Source organism: Nyctereutes procyonoides, unplaced genomic scaffold (genome assembly GCF_905146905.1).
Source record: "Nyctereutes procyonoides isolate TBG_1078 unplaced genomic scaffold, NYPRO_anot_genome, whole genome shotgun sequence".
In the NCBI taxonomy this organism is placed as follows: Eukaryota; Metazoa; Chordata; class Mammalia; order Carnivora; family Canidae; genus Nyctereutes; species Nyctereutes procyonoides.
In genome coordinates, this window is record NW_026575142.1 from 52,358,055 (window position 1) to 52,369,763 (window position 11,709).

The window sequence follows — 11,709 nt, forward strand, 5'->3', positions numbered from 1 at the left end:
ACTATACTGGTTCAAACTGGGTTCCTGTCACTTAGGCACACCTATTATCAGAACACTGGACCAAGTGCAATATAACTCACATTTTTAAAGTTTCCCAAACCACTTATTTTGGAAAGTGGTCATTTTTCCTATTCACAAACACTGCCTCTACTTTTTCTGATGGAGTCTTTCAGTAATCGAAGTTGATTCTTCAAGTTTGAGTGCTATTGTTCTATGTAGTGGACACTATATATACGCCTTTACATATCTCGTTCAATTTAAATTTCCTAACAACCAAACTGGTAAAGATTTTTATTCATATTTTTAAAATTAAAATAAAATTGAAGCTTTAAATAAGTTGATAATGCCTCATAGGTCATCCAAAAAGTAAGATCTTAGTTCAGGGATTCAGCTTTCATATAAAGTACATTTGTGCAATTTGGAAAAAGGCATCCTGCTGTTGGGCACAGCTCTGAACCATCATGCACAGCTTGGTGAACAAAGTGTGAATTAGATTTCTGACTTCACTTGTCCTTACCTCATGTTTGTCCTTATATAGCAAAAAACCTTGGTAACCATTACATGGTACCCGGCAGAGTTCATATCTTAGAAAGAATTGGACTTTTGGCATTAAGTTCAGTTACTGTTTTTTTCATTTGGCCGTGCAGCATTTATTTTTCATTTCCACAAATGGCTAATTTTATGATACAGCTAAAGCAAATGAAGTCTATCACTCACTATATAGACTAGGATGTGCTATGATAACAACTCCAACATCTTAGTAATTTAGCATAACAGAATTTTATCTAGTGTCCAAATTCTACTGAAAGTCCAAGTATTTCTCCAGGGCAACTGTTTCTGGTGTGCTAACTTGGTATCTTAAGCTGTTTAGATCTTATGGTACCTCCATTTGGATACATACTTCTATAATTCTGGCAGCAAAGGAAAAGCCAAGCCATAGTATCAGGCATCTGCATGTAAACTGCACTTGTCACTTTCACTCATATTTCATGGTGAAATCAAGTCACATGGCTATGCCCATCTTCAAGAGGCAGACTATGTGCAGTGTTCTATGTACTCAGAAGTAGAGGATACCTAGATATCAGGGAACAATAGTGGTGGTTACAATGTGGACTTGCAGTTGGAGTTGAAGATGATTAAGGCAGCTAAGTATGATGCCCATATAATCTTGGATCAGAATACTGCCAGTCACTACTAAGGAAAATATTCTTTTGATCTCTGATTTGCCATTACTTTGATCACTAAGCTTAGGAAAGTCAAACATAAATAATAGTATTTCTTTCCATTTTTATACAATACCTTTCTTCGTTAGAAAAGCTAGTATTGAAGTTAAAGATGAGTACATTTATGCAGCCTACAGCAAAGAGTTGTAAACCTCACACAAAATAATGCCAAAAAAAGGGCTGGGTATACTTTGATATTTTAAGTTGTTATCACTTTCTCTTTGGATTTCCACCAGGAGCATCTCTGATGACTTCAGCAGAAAGGTGAGTGGATGATTCATTAGAGCGCATATACCCCCATTTCCAAACAATCTAAAGGCCTCTCTTGCTAACAGACTCCCATGAGCATTTACTTATTTAGTGAAAGACCCAGTTAAGTGTGGCAGGGTAGAATGGGCCTGGTGTAGAAGGGGATCCGAACAAGTCAGTGGTAAGGATGTGGCTCAGATGGAAAAATAAAGCATCCTATAGTATAAATGTGAGCCTGCTGAGATCTGCTCTGTGATTCTCTCTAATAACGGAGTCGAGAGGTGTTAATGAGCATGACACAGGGCACACAGCCATCAAGTGAATTAGTCATAGCTTGATTCTTTTATGTGCCTTGTCTAATGGCAAACATTACCCAGCAATCACAGCAGCAGCACTCTCAGATGGAGCAGAAGGTGTGGAAGGGAGTAATGAGGCTGCCTAAAAACTGTTTTACAGAGCCCTGCACCAATTCACAACAGATAATAGAACTCAAAGCCAGACAGATAATAGAAGCGACAGCCATTTATTGCTAAGAGACTGTCTGAATATTTGTGCGTAAAACAGCCCACTCCAAGTTCTTTAATCACATTTCCTGAGAAAAAGTGGCAAAGAGGAAAGCCACGTGGCAGGCTACTTCCATTAGTGTATTCTAAATGAGTATAAAGAAGAGGAATTAGTAGATACGAAGAAAAGAATACTGACAGACTGCAGATCAGGAACAGAGCCTGGCTGTTTGACTCCAGTAAATTGGGACATGTTCTCCTTGTGGGTGAGACAGCGTATTGGAAAAAGATCTCATCCTAGAGCTATCTGATATTCCAGATTGTTAAAAGTATCTTAGTTTACAATTCTTTGATTCCCAAAAGAGAGGATGGCTCACGCAGACCCCATTCTGTCTTACTTTATCCCTAGACTTTAGAACTTTTTCTGTTTTATGGATAGTGAACAGAGACAGAGGTGTTTAGTAAAGGCCTGGGGAATGGAATATATAATTTTCCATATGTTTTTAAAAGCACAAATATCTCATATCTCATCTTTTGCCAAAAGGACCCCAAAAGGAAACTTATATGATACCTCCTAATATAATATAAAATTCAGAGACTTTGTTTTTCATATTTTTTCCCCACTTCATCTGGCAATCATGTTTTCTGCACTGGTGCAACATTTTATTTATTTATTTATTTATTTATTTATTTATTTATTTATTCTTTTCAGATTTTATTTGTTTATTTGAGGGAGGGGCGGGGATTGAGAGAACGTGAGGTGGGGAGGGTCAGAGGGAGAAGCGGGCTCCCTGGACCCTGGGATTGTGACCTGAACTGAAGGCAGCCGCTTAACTGACTGAGCCACTCAGGCACCCTAACACAACATTTTAAGAGGGACATTAACCAGATGAAGTGCATCAGAGATATCCAGCTTGTCACTGGAATATGAAACCTTATCACTTAAAAATGGTTGAAGGACGTGGAGAAGAATTTAGCATGGGGAGGATTGTGAGTGGTAGCTTGACACCAGTATTCAAATAGCTGGTTACTTTCTTATAAAGAGGATTTCTGGAGGACCTTAGGAAGTAGAAAAGGATGAATATAGCAAAATTAGAGTATGCTGACCTTAACCTGATTATAGGGAATGATTTGGCAGTGATTAGAGCTATCTAGGAATTTAATGGACTGTCTGGAAGGAATAGTGAGCTCCCTGTCAGTGAAGATATTCAAGCAGAAGCCAAACAACCACTTGTCAGGGATATTGTAGAGAAAAAATTAAGCTGAAGAGTTGTCCTAATTGATGTAAAGCCCACTTCAATCCTGTGATATTCCTCCTGTTATTAGTTTCCTCAGGGAAGTCCTTGATGCATTTAACCTGGAGCCCAGGAGACGAACAAGGATCGAAAAATGGAAACTTCAAAGGTTATGTTTAAAATGGTTTTTCCCCTCTTCTGAAGTCAGAAAGACTTCCATGTTTACATTGTTAAAGTTATAAAAGGTTTATTTTTTAAATAAATAGAATATCGTGATTGTTTGAGTTTTAGTACAATTCTTTGTTTTTCCTGAAGTTGATACTTGCCTTGTTTATTAATTTTATTCATCTTCTAGTACACATAGCTAATTGATTTCCATATGCTCTAACAATTTTATAAAATATTCTGCATTATTATTTCATATGCAATCAAATGAACTAGGTGATTTATCAAGTTCACATGCAACAATTTACTTATCCAACACTGTTAGTTGCATATTCAGAATCCATTCTCCTTTTCTCATTTAATGGAAGCCTAATTGTTTAGTGCATCAATACATATAGTTTTAAAAAATTATTTACTAGCTTCTCTTACAGGAAATATCATCCATGAGATGCTGATAAGACCCATTATATACTTCTCTTTCTCTTTATTCTCCTTCTCCCCTCTGTTTTTCTTTCTTTCTTCTTGAATATGCTGATTTTATGTGATAAATGAAGCAGACTTTATATAATGTGAGGCAATCATGAGAATAAAAGATATAAGGAGCAGAAGAATAGACACTTGGATGTTAATGGCATTACAAAACTCAGTCTAGGACTTTCTATCTTCACATCTCTGTTTAAATGTGGGGGAAAAGAATTTACTTGAGTCAATCATTTCAATCAGGTGTCTTAGATATTTAGCTAAATGTAACCCTAACTGATACCAATAGCATTTTGCATCAGTGAATTTCTCAATAAGTAATGTTGGAACAAGTACCTAGTTATGTGGGGAAAAAGTGAAGTAGAATCTTCACTTTTTAAAAGATAATTTTAGTTTTGATTAATTAATTGATTGATTTGGGAGAGAGTGTGAGAATGCTCATGTGGAGGGAGAGACAGAGGGAGAGAATATTCAAAAAGACTCCTCACTGAGCATGGAGCCTGTCCTGGGATTCCAGGACCTTGAGATCATGACCAGAGCCAAAATCAAGAGTTGGATGCTTAGCCAACTGAGCCACCCAGGCACCCTTTTACTTCACTTTTTGAACCAAAATTCATCCTGGATGGAGTAACGGTTTAAATATACACAAAAATACCAAATGTTTTAGAAAGACGTGCAACGTTTTATAAAATACAATCTTGGATTATAGAAGGCTTGCCTCAGTATTACTAAAATCTCTGAAATAAATAATGACTAAACATAATCATACAAAATTTAAATTTTCTATGTTGAATTAGACAAATGATTAATTGGCAGGAAAATGGTTGCCATACTGAACTATAAAGCTAACCTCCTTTTATATATAAAGAGTGCTACAATAAAAACAAAATTTTCTCACAGTAATAGAAAGTTTGGCAAAGGAAACATTCTAAGAAAAAAGAAAGATATTTGAGAAAAGTCTCACAAAACAGACTAAATAAATAAATAAAATAACAAATAAAAAGGAACTTGAAAAAACAGACATATGGAGGAAGCCAATTAAAATATTATAGATAAAAATATTATAGATAATTTCTTCAGAGAGATAAGAGACAATAGAATATCCTGGAAATAACAAAAACATGTCTCATACATTTAAAGACAAAACAAACAAACACCAGAGAACAAGACAAAGCTTTTGAGAAATTTAAAAAATATGGTAATAAAAATATATGAAAAATAGCTGAGATATAAAATTAAAGAAATAACCAGTAATTAGAATGAAAGCACAAAGAGATGGTTAACAGAAAAAAAAAACTGAAAGACTAAACCATAAGCTCCAACAGTCACCTACTAGCAGCTAGTAGAAAGGCCAGAGTAAACAATGGAGAAGAAATTGCCCAAGTAATAATTTTGTTAAATCTTCTCAATCCAAAGGACATACACTTCAGATTGAATGTGTACAGGTTGTGCCTATCATAATGAACAACGACAAAAAGACTAGGATACCATGGACAAACAGGCGTTTCTAAGCTACTAGAAGAGAGATATCCCATACAAAGGATCAGAAATCAAAATGGCATATCCGTGTATTCCTACTTCATATTTTATTATATCTTTTACTCTGGGAAAGATGTTGAAATTTTATCAAATACATTTTCTAGTAAAATTGAATCTTAAGCTATGAGAAAGTGATCTTGTTGATTTCTCTTAGCTATGAGCAACATGACCACAGAGGGACTTAGTATGAGAGGATGGGTAAATTGGCATAAATTCTATATTCATTGCTGGAAAAACAACTCAAGAGAATTTATTCATGAGTGCCAGTATGATATATTTTTTCATTCAGATCATTTTTGTTTTCCTCCCTCTCTTCATTCATTTTTTTCTCCCCAATGGCAAATATTGTCAAGAGTTGGCACAGGTACAAGAACCTCTAGGCTAAGAAGCACCAGTTCTGTTCCTATATATGCTACTTTCCCTTTGGGCTATCTCACTGTAATCACACAGACCCCATAAGACAGTTTCCTTTAAACATTCTTCATTTCTGTACAATGTAGAAAGTTGATCCTGGAATTTTTAAAATATACCAAACTCTGATGAAAGCTGTAGGGAAATAAAGTCAAAGATAAGACAAATAAAAAGTTTTGTTTACAAGTACAGTGCAAAGTTCTGATCTTTTAGAGTGACTGATTATCTTAGTTTGCCAGGGCCTAAGGAGGTTTTTGGGACATGGGAATTTCAGTTTTAAAAGTGGGAGAGCATCAGATAAATTGGAATGAGTTGGTCACCCTAGATCTCATCCAGCTAGCTCACTAAGATACCTACCCTTCAGCCTCAATGAACTAACACAACTGCTCAGGTTCCTGAAAAGAGTTGTTATCTCTCTAGCTCCTGGGAATATCTTCAGGGAAGGAACCTTTGAACACTACAATCCAGTAACTATCTCTGATGCATCTCAATGCCTGCATCACCAACGATAAAGAGAGAAACTTTCCTTTGCAGTTCATTTGTACTTTTCTTTATGCTACACCTCTCTCCCCCATCCCTTCACCTCCCACTCCCTCAACTCTTGATTTCTGGATTTATGTTTCTCTTTTGAGGCATATGATTATTTTTCTTCCCCAGTTTATCTTAAACTAGATATAGACCCTTTGTCTGTACACCGGGATTTAAGTTTACTCTTAGGGACTGTGATATAATATAAAAATATACTTGATCTTTGTCTTGGTTCTGAGCACAGAGCTCCTAAACCTTGCTTTGGAATTTCCTGAGTGATAGGAGTGTATTTTGTTATTTACAACAAGATCCTTTGGGTCACAGCTGAGTTTATGCTAATAAGGTGGCTTAGGGTGGGGCTAAGGATATGCTTAGATATGGGGCTCTGGATATGCTAAGGATGGAGCTGGTCTGAGAAAGAGCTAGTGAATAGAGAGTCATAACTCTCAGCCCCACCCATGAACCTCCAGGAAGGGATGGGGCAGGGCTGGAGATATAGCTCTATAAAAATGTTCCAACAAAACTTCGGAGGGCTTCTAGGTTGGCATGAACACATCAAGGTGTTGGAGAGTAGTGTGTCTAGAAAAGGCATGGGGCTTTGCCTACCTTTCCCCCCTAGTACTTTGTCCTCTGTATCTCTCCTATCTGGCTGCTTCTAAGTTGTAGACTTTATAATGACCTGATAATAATATGTAAGGTATTTTCCTGAGTTCTGTAAGTTGTTCTCACAAATTATCAAATGTTGTGGGAGATGGTGAGAGTGGGTTATGAGAATCCTCAAACTTATGTCTTATGTCTGACTTGGCTAACCTGAGGATCTAATATTTATAGTTGGCATCTAAAGTGGGAACAGTCTTGTAGGACTGAACCTTTAAACTTGTGGAGTCTAACATTAAATCTAGGTAGTAAGTATAAGAATTGAAAAGAATTATAGATCATCAAACTGGTATCATAACTAGTTAGAACACGAAAAACCAAATTAAACCATACGTTTAGTGTTAGAAGTGTTATGCGTAAGAACAGTTTAGGGGTAAATTTAAAAATTCATATCCATTCAGCCTTTCAATCACTTGTTCAACTAAAAATGTGTAGAGTTTTTATTACGTGTGGTGCACTAGGTGCTGGGGGTTTAGTGGTAAACCAACAACAATCCTATTTTCCCTGCTATGGAATTTATGTTCTTATGGGAGTAAACAATTAACAAACAAACATGTAAGCATAAGAGTAACATAGTTTAGTTGTAAATGAAATCAAATAGTGTAATAGAATAAAGAATAATGGGGTGTATTTTAAACTGCGCTTGGAAGGAGGTAGAATGTGAGCAGCAGCTGGAAACATGAGAAGGAGCCAGTAGTGAGAAGATTCAGGGAGAGTAAGAGTGCCTATACAGACTCTCAAATGGCTTGTTTGAAAAACATCTAGAAGAGCAGCATGGCTGGAACATAGGAAACAAAAGTATTATACGATATTAGAAAGGTAAGAAGGAACCAGAGTATGCTAGGGCTTTGAAGGTCATAGTAAAGAATTTGGGTGAAGATACTACAGTTGACCCTTGAACAACATGGATGTGAACTACATGGTCCACTTATATGGAGACTTTTTACAGTATAGTACTGTAAATGCATTTTCTCTTTTTTTATGGTTTTCTTAATAGCATTTTCTTTTTCCTAGCTACTTTATTATAATAATACAGTATGTAATACATATACAAAGTATGTGTTAATTGACTTTATGTTATTGGTGAGGTTGGCAGTCAACAGTAGACTCTTAATAGTTACGTTTTTGGATAGTCAAATATTTTACGAGACTTTTTGACTCAGTACCCCAACCCCCTTGTTCAAGGGTTAACTATAGATGATTTTGAGTAAGAGAGTAATGTGGTCTAAATTACATTAAAAGTATATATCTTTTTGACTGCTCGGTGGGAAAGATCATAGGAGTTAAGAGTAGAGGTGAGACCAAATTAAGAGTAGTTAAGAGTAGAGGAGACCAAATTAGGAGGTGGGACCAAATTAAGAGGAGTTAGGAGTAGAGGAGACCATATTAGGGAGACATTGAGATTGTTTAAGCAAATGTAAAAGCTGGTTGGTTCTAGGACAGGAGGGAGAAAGTGGTCATATTTAAGGCATGTTTTGGAGGTAGAGATAATAGGACTTGCTGTTGGTCGGGGTCAGTGGGGGTGAAGAAAAAGGAATTAAAAGCTGTCTCCTGAGAGCTTGTTTGGAGGTTCTAGCAGGGGAGCGCAGCTACTTGTAAAAAAAGAAAAAAAATTAAAAAAAAAAAAGGAGATGGAAAGAAGGCCTTACCAATCAAACAAAATATCCATGTTTCCATGAACAGACATAGATATACAAACTGAGCATGTTTTTAAAATGTAGATAACATTGTATTTTCAAAAGTTCAAAGTAAAAAGAATCTTTTAGAAACCTAAAACAAAACAAAAGATGTCTCCTGGACTTTTGGTGTGAGCAACAAGTGGCTATTGGTGTCTGAACATAATTCATCCATCATACCATTTGTGTAGTCTATAATAGCTACAGAAAAAGAGATACATTGCTAATTGTGGCCAAAGCATTGCCAGAAGATATTAAATATCCCTCCACTACAGTAGGGCATATGCATAGTGGTTAGGAGCAGTAGCTATGGAGCCACACTGCTTGATTTTGTATCATTCATCCTGCCACTTACCATGGATATAGGGTAACTATGCCTCAGTTTTCTCATGGAGGATAAGTAATACATAGTTCACATGATTTTGTGAGGATTAAATAAGCTAACACATATAAAGCACTTACAAAAGCATCTGGCAAGAAATGAAGGTTATTCTATTTATTAAATACTTTTTCTTAAAAGATTTTATTTACTTATTCATGAGAGACAGAGAGAGAAGCAGAGACATAGAAGGAGAAGCAGTCTCCTCACAGGAAGCTGGATGCGGGACTCAATTCCCGGATCGGAATCTGGGATCAGGCCCTGAGCCAAAGGCAGATGCTCAACCACTGAGCCACCCAGGGGTCCCGATTTATTAAATACTTTTAATGACTGCATGCTATGTTATTCTGTGATGTATTATAGTTTATATAATTGATAATCCCTTTGTCAGACATTTAGATTATTTCTAATAATCTATTAGCTATAGTTCCATACTGAACAATTTTCACATACAGAAATATTTTTCCACTATCATGATTATTTATTTAGGAGAAATTCCTACTGTTGCATTTGCTGGCTCAAATAATCTGGGCCATTTCAAATGCAGGATTTAAGACTTTTGCTACTTATTCCCCAAAGTTATACCAATTTAGTCTCACACTATCTGTGTATTTTCTCATACCCTAGCCAAATTTTGATATCATCATAAAAAAAGAAAACACATTTGCCAGGTTGACGGAAAAACAATAATGTGTCCTTATTGAATAATTATTAACTAGATTGAAAGCTTTGTATTAAAGGAAAGCTTTGTATTAAAGTTAAACTTTGGTTATTTTTATATTGTAGTATTTAGCATTTTTATTTCAATTTATAATAGCTGTTTACCTGCTACCTATGCTTCAATCTAGGTTAGTCAGTTGGTTGTTGAATTCAATGTGCACATCTTTTATATATTACATCTTATGTTCCTATGATGATATCCTATAAATATCAACCATGTTTTTAATGGTTAATTAAGCTGAAATTTATCTTAGCATATGATGTGTTTAGTATCTAGGTTTCTGTTTTTCAAAATAGTTAATTTGCTTGATATACTTTGCTTGACTATTGAATCTCTTATTCTCTGATTTAGAATACTTTACCTAAAAATTTTTGAGATATAGTAATTTATATCTAAATGTACACATGAGTAAATTTTTTAAAAAATGTAATGCACACACCTCATTTTAATGTACAAAGTTATCGTACTTCTTTGGCTCTGTTTTTGAGCTTTTTTCCTCTATTCCATTTACCCATTTCTGTGGTTTTACCACTATTCAGCTCCTTAATCTATTTAATATCTGGAAGTGTAAGTCTCCCAATGTATTCTCATTTCAAAAAGACATTCAAATTTGGCTGGGAATGTTGTTAAATTTTAAGACGAATTTCAGAAAATGTTAACAACATAATACACCAAATCCCGCCAATCAGGGACATGTATTCATTTATTCAGGTGTTCCTCAGGTTCAGCAACTTTTGAGTTGCAAGCACTTTGTATATATCATTCTACTTTCTTCTGGCCTGCAAAATGTCTGCTGAAAAATCAGCTGATAGCCCTATGGGGGTTTCCCTCATATGTAATAGTATTCTTTTCTTTTAGTATTCTTTCTTTATCACTTTCTTTATCTTTCAGCCATTTTAATTACTGTGTGTTTTGGCATGGACCGCCTTGGATTGATTTTGTTGAGGATTCTCTGTGCATCCTGGATCTGAATTTCTATTTCCTTCTCCAGATTTGGGACTTTTTCAGCTATTGTTTCTTCAAATAAATTTTCTGCCCCTTTTTCCTCTCTTTTCCTTCAGGGATCCCTATAATATGAATGTTATGCTTGATGGTGTCACTCAGTTCTCTAAATATATTTTCATTTTTTAAAAAAGCCTTCTCTCTACTACTTAGCTTGATTTTTTTCCATTACTCTATCTTCCAGGTCACTGATTTATTCTTCTGCTTCCTCTAGTCTACTATTTATACCATCTAGTGTGTTTTTAATTTTAGTTATTGAGCTCTTCATCTCTGGCTGGTACTTTTTTTTATGTTTTCTATCTCTTTGTTAAGGGTCTTAGTGAGGTCCTCCACTCTTTTCTCAAGTCCAGTGAGTATCTTAATGACAATTATTTTAAATTCTCTATGAGGCTTGTTACTTATCTCTGTTTCATTTAGCTGTTTTGGGGTGATTCTGTTCTGTTCTTTCATTTATCTCACACATTCCTCTGTCTCCTCATTTTATCTCACTCTCTATTTCTATGTGTTAGGAAAGTCAGCTCTGTCTTCTGCTCTTGAAAGTAATAACATTATGAAGAAGAGGTCCTACAGTGCCCTGCAGTTCAGTGTCCCCTGTTCACCAGAACCTCGTGCTTCAGGGGGTTTCCTATATGTATTCTACACATGCTGATGTTGTGGCTGAGCCACTTTTGCCTTCCATCCAGTCATCTGCAGTGTGTCTTTGCCTGTTGTGGGTAGGATTCAGTCCCTGTGTTGTGGATGTGAGTCTGGGGCCATCTTAGGCTTGAGTTGAGTCAGACCAGGCATTTGCCAGAGATGTGGTAGCCCAGAACTGCAGGGTGCTCTCCCCTGAGAGAAGCTTTCACTGGTGGGTGGAGCCTATAGTCAGACCAGATGGCTGCCCCTAGCCCACTGCTGGGGCTACAGTACAAACTGCTCTGTGTGGTTATCCTTCCCTTTCC